A 13,555-nucleotide genomic window follows, 5' to 3' on the forward strand; every position below is an offset into this window, starting at 1 on the left:
CAGGTGTTTGTGTCGGCCACTTGGGTCGCTGAGCTTAGTCACACAGCTACCTCATTGCGCCTCTTTTTTTCTTTGCGTCATGTGCTGTTTGGGGAGTGTTTTTTGGAAGGGCCATCCTGCGTGACACTGCAGTGCCACTCCTAGATGGGCCAGGTGTTTGTGTCGGCCACTAGGGTCGCTTAGCTTACTCACACAGCTACCTCATTGCGCCTCTTTTTTTTCTTCTTTGCGTCATGTGCTGTTTGGGGAGTATTTTTTGGAAGGGCCATCCTGCCTGACACTGCAGTGCCACTCCTAGATGGGCCAGGTGTTTGTGTCGGCCACTTGGGTCGCTGAGCTTAGTCACACAGCTACCTCATTGCGCCTCTTTTTTTCTTTGCGTCATGTGCTGTTTGGGGAGTGTTTTTTGGAAGGGCCATCCTGCGTGACACTGCAGTGACACTCCTAGATGGGCCAGGTGTTTGTGTCGGCCACTTGGGTCGCTGAGCTTAGTCATCCAGCGACCTCGGTGCAAATTTTAGGACTAAAAATAATATTGTGAGGTGTGAGGTGTTCAGAATAGACTGAAAATGAGTGGAAATTATGGTTATTGAGGTTAATAATACTATGGGATCAAAATGACCCCCAAATTCTATGATTTAAGCTGTTTTTTAGGGTTTTTTGAAAAAAACACCCGAATCCGACAAAAAAAATTCGGTGAGGTTTTGCCAAAACGCGTTCGAACCCAAAACACGGCCGCGGAACCGAACCCAAAACCAAAACACAAAACCCGAAAAATTTCCGGTGCACATCTCTAATAGGCATGCACGGATCAGTGAGATCCGTGCATGTTTATCAGTGGGAAGGGGTGTGAAAGAGTTAAAAATCCCCCAAAAAATTTGCGTGGCGCAGCTACATTATATCCAATTATGGGAACTTTGCGGTCTGCGGTAAACTGCGAGGTTAAGTGGGGTCACTCTTGTGGTTGGCCCCACTTAACCTCGCGGTCTACCGCAGACCGCAAAGTTCCCACCATTGGATATAATGTAGCGCCGCTGTGATAAATTGTATCCACAGTGCGCCGCCTGACAGACAGTGCAGGAGCGCACAGCCAATCAGGAGAATGTCATGATGTGGCGCTCCCTGATTGGCTGAAGGGACCCTCTTTGACAGGAGTCACAGGGGGTCCCGCCAGTCGGGGAAAGGGATTCCATGTGTAAACATGGGACCCCTTTCAGGGTATTTTGTTTTTCTATTTTAACAAGTCCCTGGATTATAACTTTTAAGAAGAGGACAGATCTACCACGGATTCTTTGTAAGTATAATTTTATTTACAGGTACCCCTGGATTCTACTGGACAAGAGGACCGAGTGCTTCGTGTCAACATAGGTAAATATGTATGTATGTAAGTGTGCATGTATGTTCATTAAAATTGTACTTTCACGGTGTCTGTGTTTTGTTTTTATTTGGGTATTTTTTTGTAGTAGAACTACAGGTACCAGCGGTCCCATTTCCCCCCCCCCCCCCGCATGCTGGTACTTGTGGTTCTCCAAGTACCAGCTTGCGGGGGAGGCTTGCTGGGACTTGTAGTTCTGCTAAAAAATATTATTATTTTTACACAAAAGGCTATCAGCCTCCCATCCACCCCCCACGGATGGGGGGGACAGCCTCGGGCTTCACCTCTGGTCCTTGGGTGGCTGGAGAGGTGGACCCCTTGATTTAAGGGGTCCCTACCACTCCTCCAGGGTACCCCGGCCATGGATGACTAGTTGGGGATTTAATGCCAGGGCCGCAGGGACCAATATAAAAGTGTCCCCCAGCTGTGGCATTTTCTCTCTGACAAGTGGGGCCCGGTGCTGGTGGTAAAAATATGGGGGACCCCTTAGTTTTTTGTCCCCCATATTTTTTGCACCAGGACCAGGCACAGAGCCCGGTGCTGGTTGTTTAAATATAGGGGAACCCCAGTCAGTTTTTTCCCTGTATTTTTACAACCAGGACCGGCTCAAAGAGCCCGAGGCTGGTTATGCTTAGGAGGGGGGACCTCACGCAATTTTTTAGGGGGATTTTTAACTCTTTCATCACTTCTCAGATTATACACAATGAAGCCCTGCACGGATCTCACAGATCCGGCCGGGATTCATTGTATTAAGTCCGGCTGTGTTTTACTAATCACGCCCGTAAAACACTGCCCGACAATACAAATGACATCGGCATCGGAAAAAATGAAAATGCAGAATACGACAGCATAGTTAATGAGACGTAAAAAAACTAAAAAGATGCAAATTCGCACTACCGATGTCATTCGTGTTTAATCTCCCTCCAAATCCCGATAAATTACGAATCTTAGTAAATATACCCCTATATCTCCGTAACCAGCTCAATGAGTGCATATTAGCAACATGCTCTACCATTGATACTTCTAATCAACACTGCATTGGAAGCCATACCCCTGATGAAGTCTTGTTGAGAGACGAAACACATTGGTATTATTTTACTACTGTAACTCCTAGATCTTTCTAGCAAGAGGTCAGAAGAAAGGGACTCTGTTATGACATGGATGCTTTTTATCCTGTTGATATTTTGTATGGTCTTTTATGAAAAGGACTTTTAAATAAATCTATCAAATTGGAACATTGCACATTGGGCCTAATTCAGACCTGATCGTAGCAGCAAATTTGTTAGCAGATGGGCAAAACCATGTGCACTGCAGGGGAAGGGGGGGGGGGCAGATATAACATGTGCAGAGAGAGTTAGTTTTGGATGGGTTATATTGTTTCTGTGCAGTATAAATTCTGGCTGCTTTATTTTTACACTGCAATTTATATTTCAGTTTGAACGCACCACAATCCAAATATAATGTTCTGTGCACATGTAATATCTACCACTTCCCCCTGCAATGCACATGGTTTTGCCCATCTGCTAACAAATTTGCTACTGCGATCAGGTCTGAATTAGGCCCATTGTTCTTAACCTATTGTTAAGTAATACATCCCAGTTAAGAGTGCTGGCAGACCAGTGATTTGGGGTACACTCACACCCTTTTTTTGCGCTTTCTATCTACTGCTTTGTATAAACTTTCTTTCTAGTTCTAACTAACAGGGAACTCAGTGGGAAGAGCAGCCTACCACCTTATTCATATATAATTTAGCAAACTGGAAGAGTACTGTACATTTTGGATATATACAGTATACAGAGCCAGATTAAGGGGGTGTTCCTAGGGGTAAGTACCCCGGACCTCCTTTCTAAAAGGGGCCCCCCTCCACAGATCAGATATCTTTTACCGATCTGCAGTGCTACTGCGCTCCCGGCTACCCACAGCATCAGCACTGGCAGCCGCAGGCAAACTGCCAGTGCAGGCGCTGCATAGCAGAGAGTAAAGGCAGGGCAGCTGAGTGATGGCTCAGCTGTACAATAGTGGTTTAAGCAGCAGTCTGCAGCTCAGTCATTGGCTGGGCACGCAGGCTGCAGGCAGGAAGGAAGACGGAATGGATCCCTGGCAGCATGTGGATCCAGCAGAGGCTGCATGCTGGAGGAGAGGAACATGCTCAAGCTCTCCTGTGTCTCTGAGCAAGTAATGCTGGCTATATTAGGTTATATATATATATATATATAGTGTGTGTGTGTGTTGTCACAACTGAGGGCTGAGGCTGACCAGGGGAAGCCTCAGGTGTAGGGGCTGGCATGTAAGTGAACCGTGGAGGTAGAACTGGGTTCCTAGACATACAGGAGATCTAGCACCATCTGCCCACGGCCATGACCACGACAATGGAGTTGTAAAAGCAAAATCCAGTTTATTGAACACACAGTATAGACACTTGGGTTATGCAGTAACTTCAATAGTAGATGTGCAGAGAGATATCACAGTACAGTTCCTAGACGTGCAGAGGTAATACGTGCTGAGGCTTTGCAGTACAGAATGTAATAGTCCTTGCCAAATCCGGAGCTAGGAAGTCCGTATGCCACAGCTAACCGCTGAGGTAAGGAACAAGCTGGCACTGCCCAGCAGATGATACACAGAGGCTAGGTAAATACAGGTGCATAGGAGTAGAGATGATACTTGGTAGAACTGCAAAGAATACCGGATGGAACTGGGTTGAACAAGAGGTATACTGAAGCTGGAGTCCGATGGTGAGCATCGATGGAGACTGTGGTTTGATGTTGTGTAGTCACTGATGCAGAGCAATATCGGAGTATCGCTGGTGACATAGAATAACACTGGAGATGATGCAGGCACCGCTGGAAGGTTGTTAGTGACACAGGAATGCTGTAGAAAGCTGGAAACCTGTGATGAACACACCATGAAGCATAGAGAGCGATGCTGCAGAGAATGGAAGCAAGTAGCGATACCAGGACACCACTGGAGGCTGGAGGCAAAGCAGGACCAATGCTGTGAGCAGGAAGCCGGTGTCAGATCACAGGAGATAACCAGGAGCAATGCTGGAACACTGCAGAAGTCAGGCTGCACAGCTGTATGGTAGCTGGTGCAAGTCTCTTAGTGGAGCTGGATCACAGGAGCTGGAATACCTGGATAAACAAGCTGTAGAATCCACAAACAGGAGTTACATGTGTACAGGGTTAGACAACCAATGCCCTGATGATTATCCAGCCCTGGAGCAAGATATTTATATCAGCTGGCGAGCAGGCATTGGCTGGAAAATTAGGCAGAGTCCAGAGTGCAGCGGATAGGCTGTAGAATAACATGTGATGTGAACAAACATGGCTGCGCCCATGTTTGAATTTGGAGGGAAAGTCTGTTTGTAATTTGCAGGTGGCCGAGGAGAACAGGAGACGCCATACTTTAGAACAAGTGGGTTTTAACAGTGATGCTGCCGTGACAGCGCTGCCGGGATCACAGAGAAGAGAATTGAGGCAATGGAATGCAGCACGCTGCACGCAGACAGCGTAGATGGAATCCAGGCTTGGGCCAGTCTCAGAAGGCATTTGGAAGGTAAATACTGATGAGAATTTACCCGGACCATGACAGCACCCCTCCCCCTTTAGGAGTAGCCCCAGGACACTTCTTAGGTTTGAGAGGAAATCTGGCTTGGAAAGCCTGAACCAACTTGGGAGCATGGACATCCAATGCATTAGTCCAGGAGCGTTCCTCAGGGCCATAGCCCTTCCAATCAATCAGGTACGGAAGATGACCATACCGGAAGCGTGAGTCCAGAATCTTGGCGTCCTCATACTCAACACCATGTTGAGTCTGGACCTCAGGTGCAGTGGGGAGCACAGAATGAAAATGATTCAAGATCACCGGTTTGAGGAGAGAGATATGAAATGTCCTGGGAATTTTCAGAAATTGAGGTAACTTGAGCTTATAAGCAACTGGATTGACGACTTGATCAATCTGGAAAGGACCGATATAGCGAGGAGCAAACTTCATACTTGGGACTTTCAATCTTAGATTTTTGGTGGACAGCCAACCGCGATCACCAGGCTTGAGGGCAGGAATTGCCCGACGCTTCCTATCTGCAAACTTCTTTTATCTCGAGGAAGCTTTTAGGAGAGCTGCCCGGACATTCTTCCAGTTCTGGGAAAACTGATGAAGGGTGATATCAGCTGCTGGTACAGATGTTGCTGGAACCGGTGGAAATTCAGGAACCCTGGGATGGAACCCGTAGTTGGTAAAGAATGGTGTGGAAGAAGATGAAGAATGGTACTGATTGTTGTGACAAAATTCGGCCCATGGAAGGAGATGAACCCAGTCGTCTTGAGAAGAGGACACATAGATTTGGAGGAAGGCCTCCAAGTCCAGATTCACCCTCTCGGTTTGCCCATTGGTTCGGGGGTGATAAGCAGTAGAGCACTTTAACTTGACTTGGAGTGCCAGACATAGACTTTGCCAGAATTTGGCTACAAATTGGACACCTCTATTGGAAATTATCTCTTCAGGGAGACCATGAAGTCTGAAGATCTCTTGGATGAAGATTTGAGCCAACTTGGAAGCTGACGGAAGACCGGAGAGAGGAATAAAGTGAGCCATCTTGATAAACCGTCAACTACTACCCAGATGGTATTGTACTTGTTACACTCAGGAAGATCAGTAATAAAGTCCATTGATAAATGGGTCCAAGGACGGTGAGGAATAGACAGCGGTACCAGTTGTTCAGCGGGTGACTGGCGAGGCACGTTGTGCTGGGCACACTTAAGGCAGAATGCAATAAATTCTGTAATGTCCTTCTTCAGGGTTTGCCACCAGTATGATCTGGAAACGAAATTGAAGGTTTTCTGAATACCCACGTGTCCAGCGAAGTGAGAAGAATGTGCCCATTGCAAGAGCTTCCTTCTGAGAGCCGGTTTTACGAGGCTTTTCCCTGGTGGATGCATTGAGTTCACTCTCACGGCAGAGAATGCTACTGGATCGATAATGGGATGCTTACTAGTAGATTCAGACTCATTTTCTTGCTCCCAGGAGTGGGAAAGAACATCAGCCTTGTGATTCTGTGACCCTGGACAAAACGAGAGATTAAAGTCAAACCTGGAGAAGAAGAGTGACCATCGGGCTTGACGAGGATTAAGGCATTGGGCGGCTTTTAAGTACAGGAGATTCTTGTGGTCCATCAGGATAGTGATGGTATGAGAAGCTCCCTCCAGTACATATCTCCATTCTTTGAGAGCGAGTTTGATGGCTTGGAGTTCTTAGTCACCAATGGTGTTGTAACGCTCAGCAGCAGAGAACTTCCGTGAGAAGAAGCCACAGGGATGTAAGTGACCATCATCGGCTCTTTGAGACAGAACTGCGCCAACTCCGACTGATGAGGCATCCACCTCCAGGGTGAAGGGTGAGCTGGTATCAGGTTGTTTCAGAACTGGAGCGGAGACAAACTTCTGTTTAAGAAGATGAAGGGCTTGGGTAGCCTCTTCCGACCACTTGGAAGGATTGGCACCTTTCCTGGTGAGAGCGGTAATTGGTGCCACAATAGTAGAAAAGCCCCAAATGAATCTCGTGTAATAATTGGCGAGCCCCAGGAATCTTTGAACACCCTTGAGTCTCATGGGTATCGGCCAATCACGAATAGCCTGGAGATTCTCAGGATACATCTCTAATCCGGAACCGGACACGATGTATCCCAGTAATGGAATTGACTTGACCTCGAAGACACATTTCTCCAACTTACAGTAGAGATGATTGGCACAGAGACGGGACAGGACTTCCTTGACCCAGTAACAATGTTCCTTCAAATCATTAGCGCAGATGAGAATATCATCGAGATAGACCACAACATGTCAGTAGAGGATATCCCGGAAAATTTAGTTCACGAAATGTTGGAATACTGCTGGAGCATTGCTGAGTCCGAAAGGCATGACGAGGTACTCGTAATGTCCGTCATTAGTGTAAAACGCGGTCTTCCACTCATCCCTCTTCTGGATACGGATGAGAATGTACGCACCCCTCAGGTCCAACTTAGAAAAGATGGAAGCTCCATTGATACAATCAAATAGCTCAGTGATAAGTGGCAAAGGATACCAGTTTTTCACTGTGATGTCATTGAGCCCACGGTAGTCAATACACGGTCGCAGACCGCCGTCTTTCTTTTTCACAAAGAAGAAGCCTGCACCTGCTGGAAAAGAGGAGGGCCGGATAAAACCTTTGGCAAGGTTTTCTTTAATATACTCCTCCATAGAGTGGATTTCTGGAAGCGACAGAGGACAAGTGCGTCCTCGAGGTGGAGTCTTCCCTGGAATGAGATCAATGGGACAATCTCACTCCCTATGAGGAGGAAGAATATCTGCAGAGGACTTGCTAAAGACATCAGTGAAATCATGGTACAGTGGAGACTTGGAAGAAGAGGTGCAAGCTGGAAGTACCTTTTGGAGACAGGTCTCGGAACAGGAAGGACATGCCAGGATATGTGTAGTCTTCCAATCAATCTGTGGATTATGGAGACGAATCGTGGCTTTTGGAATGACCAGGAATGATAACAACTCAGAGTAAAGAGCTCCTACCTTCAGATGGATAGGCAGGGTCTTGGAGTCAATGACTGCATCGTAAATCCTGCTGCCATCCTCAGCAGTCAGGCATATGGAAGACGAAAGTCTCTAGGTGGGTAGGGACCACTGCTTAACGAATTCCGCAGTCACAAATTTTCCAGCTGTTCCAGAGTCCAACAAGGCAATGAGGTTCCTGAACCGCTGTGAAACTTGAAGAGAAACTGGAAGATTGCAATCACATGCAGATGGAGAGGAGTTCATTACTCCTAACCGATCCTCTCCTTGGGTGGCTAGGATTTGGAGTTTCCCTGATGCTTCGGACAAGCGTTGATGACATGAGATGGAGCAGCACAATATAGACACAGGTGTTCGGACAAGCGTCTTCTTCGCTCTGTAGGCGACAGACGAGAGCGGTTGATCTGCATGGGCTCATCTTTAGGCGGAGATGGCTGACGAGGAGGATTAGCGGTAGAGGTCTTAGGAAGCGTGTTCCTTCCTCGCTCAGTCGCCCATTCACGGAGCTGGAGATCAACTTTGGTGCAGAGAGATATGAGCTCATCTAGTTTTGAAGGTAAGTCTCTAGTGGCGAGCTCATTCTTGATTCGTTTGGATAACCTGTGCCAGAAAGCTGCATAGAGAGCGTCGTCATTCCAGGAGAATTCAGACGCTAGGATCTGGAATTGTACCAGATATTGTCCGACTGTCCGTGACCCCTGACGTAGCCGGAGATCAGTGGAAGTAGATGTCACACGTCCTGGTTCATCAAAGATGCGTCTGAAGGTCGTTACGAAATTTGCATATGACGAGAGCAGAGCATCAGACTTCTCCCATAGGGGTGATGCCCAATCCAAGGCAAAGCCACTGAGGATGGAGATGATGTAGGCAACCTTGGTGCGGTTGGTTGGAAAGTTTCCAGGCTGTAACTCAAAGTGTATTTCACACTGTTTAAGAAACCTCGACAGGCTTTAGGGAAACTATCGAACTTGGCTGATGTTAGCAAATGAAGACGAGGAGCGGGAATGGGAATGGTGGGTGGGGTTACCAACTGAGGTACTGTTGTCAAAACACTGGATGCCCCTGAACCACGGAGGGTTGCTTGAATCTCATCCAGCCGGGAGGAGAGGTCCTGGAGACAGCGAATTACTTGACCCTGTGCAGCCTCCTGATGTTCAAGGCAGACTGCAAGTTGTTGCATCGGGGTACTCACTTGGGTCTGGTCTCCGGCCGGATCCATTAGGTCAGTGCTTACTGTCACAACTGAGGGCTGAGGCTGACCTGGGGAAGCCTCAGGTGTAGGGGCTGGCGTGTAAGTGAACCGTGGAGGTAGAATTGGGTTCCTAGACATACAGGAGATCTAGCACCATCTGCCCGAAGGCGTGACCATGACAATGGAGTTGTAAAAGCAAAAGCCAGTTTATTGAACACACAGTATGGACACTTGGGTTATGCAGTAACTTCAATAGTGGTGTAATATGAATAACGAACACTACTGTGCCGTGTAATGTGAGTTGATACTATTTTGCAGCCACGCCCCTTCTCCATAAAGCCACACCCCTATATTTTGGACGCACACCTTCGGCATGCACTATTCCTGTTTTGAATATGGTGGGAGAGGGAGCACCAATTATTTTTCTAGCACAGGGCACCAAAATGTCTAGTTACGGCACTGGTTGAAATGGAATGTATAAAACAAATATGCCATGAGCTTCTAGCATTTTTACTAGTGTCTTTATTTCATGGTGGACATTTTAGATGACCCCATTGTTTTTAAGGGCATATGGATAGGGCAAAATGCATTCATAAAAGATGCAATGCATGCAAATGCGAATAAAAAAAATGATTGGGTATGGCGTCATTAGAAAGAGTGGTTTACATGTTCACTTTCAGCATATGCATTGTACTAGGGCTAAAAATGCTAGTAAAATGCATGATACTAAATTAACCTGTGGGCATGAGGTACCTTCATAATGTTACTATATTTTTGCGAGTGCACTTACACTTCTAAGGAATAAGATACTTATGCCACAATAGCGGAGTTATATAAAGCTACCATGCAATTACCTCACACAGCACTGCTTACTAAATGATGCCCCTGGTTATTTCAGGCTGGACTCTACTGATCCTATGAGACATGATAGACTTTTCCCTGCAGTCTGTCCAAAATGTATAATCATACATGACTATCATGACTAATAACAAATTCAAAAAGGCCACATTTAAGCATTAAATCAGTAGGAATAATAAGAGTGAGCAAAAATAAGACAGTCTTGAAATGGATTTTTATTTATAGTAAAATGTGCAAATCGTGCCAAATCTCTTGCAGCAATATTTTGCATAACATCCGAACTATAATTCAAAAATTACAATGTAACATTCTGCAAATAGTATTGATGTGTTACTATGCTGGAGAGATGGAGCTGGGAGAATGTGCTGATTACACATTTCTTCTTAAGCAGCCTATTTTCCTCTTCTGTCATACAAATCCCTTCTCCTCTGCGGCATCTGTAGCGGAGCAGCGACACCTAGTTGTTGTTCCAGTCTTTAGCAGCAAGTGGAGAAATTTCCAGGGCTCTATTGCATACGTAGAACATAATCAACAGATATCCTTGAGGAATGGTTTACTAAACATTGGTATTTCTCCAGCAACAAACATTTCATTTACCCTGAACACAGCAGAATTTATAATAAGTGCATTATCTGTAATTATCATGTATTCCTTAACGGAGACGTTCAATCTGATATCCTGCAGCACGCTGTTTAATGTTGTGTGGTCTGATAAAATATTTATTGGAATTTTTTTATCTACATAATAGCTATGGTTCATTATATATTTAACTTACACTCTCTGTAGTTTAAAAAAAAAAATCCTATCATGCTATACAGTAGTACTGTTGTAATATTTGGAGAAATGCTTTATATTGTATTGTCAATTAATTTGGATAACAAAATATTTCATTGACACTGGTACAGAAGGGGATGCTAATGGCACAACAGCTGCATTTTTGAATGCAGCAGCTGTGCGAAATTAAGCAAAAGCTGCAGGAGGTGTTTTAGGTAAATAGACCCTCACTTCTCTGATCCGCCGCCAGGGTTGAAAGAGCCGACATGGGTACAGGGGAAAACCCCTCTTCTACAGATTAGGGATCTTACTCAGTAAGGATTGCAGATTCTGCTTTTTAGATCTGCTTTCAATCGCATACTGGGGCAACCCATCGTAGGGCAAGGCCGCCCAGCATGCTACCCACCTCCCACCCGCTGCGATCACGCTGTAATTGCGATCGCAATACAATTAGATCATGGATGCAGAAACTACGGTAGCCTCCTGCTGGCGCAGCCTGATTGCGATGGCAAGAGTCTCACAGTCATTTTTTTAATCAGAGTGGCTGCATGTGACGACATTCAGCCGCCCCAAAGACGCTCGGTCGCCAACCCCCACCCGCTCCATGAATGCCTCTGTCTGTCAATCAGGCAGAGGCGTTCGCAGTTAATGAGGGCCGACTGCATTAACTGTGCACGCGCACACAGGATGGGACCTGCACGTGCGCAATAACCCTTTATATAAAAAAAAGGCGATGCGACTGCCGTTTTTTAACCTGAATCAGGCCCTAGGTTCCAGACTATGCACTTGAATTATAGATTATGCATTACTGCACTGGATTATGGTATTTGCTCTATAGTGCATTGCTGTTATCAACCTGGTACATTATCATATATGTACTAACAGTAAGTACTGTTTTCTGGAGACTATTTACACAGTGGCTCCTTCATGCCACAGTCTGACACTGTCTGCAGCTGTATCCAAACACACAGCATCAGATCAACTGCGTGAGCATCAGACATCACAGTAACCCTCAAGTTGCTCAGCAAAATCTGAGGACACAGCCACTGACTTTTACATGCCCAGAAAATAGGGCTGATACGCCCCTCTTTTCTGAAACACTACCCATCGCTGCCCCTAAACGCCAGCAGCATGTCAATCATTAAACATCAAAGATTTACGTAAATATCGGATTTGCATAAATCTTTAAACCAGGCCCAGAGTTAGTAAGTCTAATGGAGGAACCATCTGTTTGTGTACCAGGCATAGTAACATTTCTCTTTCTGTATTTAGAATATCAATGATCAACATTTACCAAAATGATCTAAAACGTGTCATCCAAACAGGGAGAATCCCCAGAAATTAGCCTTATTCTGGAGATATCCACAAAAATTAAGCATCTCAAGGATGTACAGTATATATGAATGAATGACAGCAATAGATGTGCTGCGGTACCTCTATTTTTGATTGCAAAAGCAACTTCCATAGGTTTCTAAAGGGCATATTTGTCAATAATCTGTTTACTAAAATGCAGCACTGACCTGTGATCCTGCTGCTCTGCTTGTTCTCCCAGTACAGCTGATCCCAAAACCAATGTCCAGCTATGATCAGCTGTGTTGCACTGACCTGTGATCCTGCTTCTCTGCTTGTTCTCCCAGTACAGCTGATCCCAAAACCAACGTCCAGCTATGATCAGCTGTGTTGTACTGACCTGTGATCCTGCTGCTCTGCTTGTTCTCCCAGTACAGCTGATCCCGGAACCATCATCCAGCTATCATCAGCTGTGTTGCACTGACCTATGATCCTGCTGCTCTGCTTGTTCTCCCAGTACAGCTGATCCCGGAACCATCATCCAGCTATCATCAGCTGTGTTGCACTGACCTGTGATCCTGCTGCTCTGCTTGTTCTCCCAGTACAGCTGATACCGATACCATTGTCCAGCTATGATCAGCTGAGTTGACCTGGCCTATGATCCTGCTACTTTGTCCAACCTCCCAGCACAGCAGATCCAAAAGCCGTATAAAACATACTGTAAAGATGATCCAGTGCGGCTCAACTGATCATACATTGACGACGGCTATGGGATCACCTATGCTAGGAGGCTGGGCAAAGCATAAGAATGGGGTACGGGTTACAATTATTTAACTTACCAATGCATGCGCAGACTGACCCCCAGCCAATAAAGATATTTGAAAAGTGGTAAGCCATCTGCTTCTTATTCCCTGGGAAAGAGCTTTCTCGCAAGCTCTGTCCTGTCACATTCACATTAATAAATCCTTAGTTAATATGTATCATCATGAGGCAATATTACTCCATATTATCACTAGTGATGTGCACCGGAAATTTTTCGGGTTTTGTGTTTTGGTTTTGGATTCGGGTCCGCGGCCGTGTTTTGGATTCGGACGCGTTTTGGCAAAACCTCCCTGAAAATTTTTTGCCGGATTCGGGTGTGTTTTGGATTCGGGTGTTTTTTTTACAAAAAACCCTCAAAAACAGCTTAAATCGTAGAATTTGGGGGTCATTTTGATCCCATAGTATTATTAACCTCAATAACCATAATTTCCACTAATTATCAGTCTATTCTGAACACCTCACACCTCACAATATTATTTTTAGTCCTAAAATTTGCACCGAGGTCGCTGGATGGCTAAGCTAAGCGACACAAGTGGCCGACACAAACACCTGGCCCATCTAGGAATGGCACTGCAGTGTCAGGCAGGATGGCACTTCAAAAAAATAGTCCCCAAACAGCACATGATGCAAAGAAAAAAAGAGGTGCACCAAGGTCGCTGTGTGACTAAGCTAAGCGACCCAAGTGGCCAA

This window comes from Pseudophryne corroboree, chromosome 4 (genome assembly GCF_028390025.1).
Source record: "Pseudophryne corroboree isolate aPseCor3 chromosome 4, aPseCor3.hap2, whole genome shotgun sequence".
Taxonomy (NCBI): Eukaryota; Metazoa; Chordata; class Amphibia; order Anura; family Myobatrachidae; genus Pseudophryne; species Pseudophryne corroboree.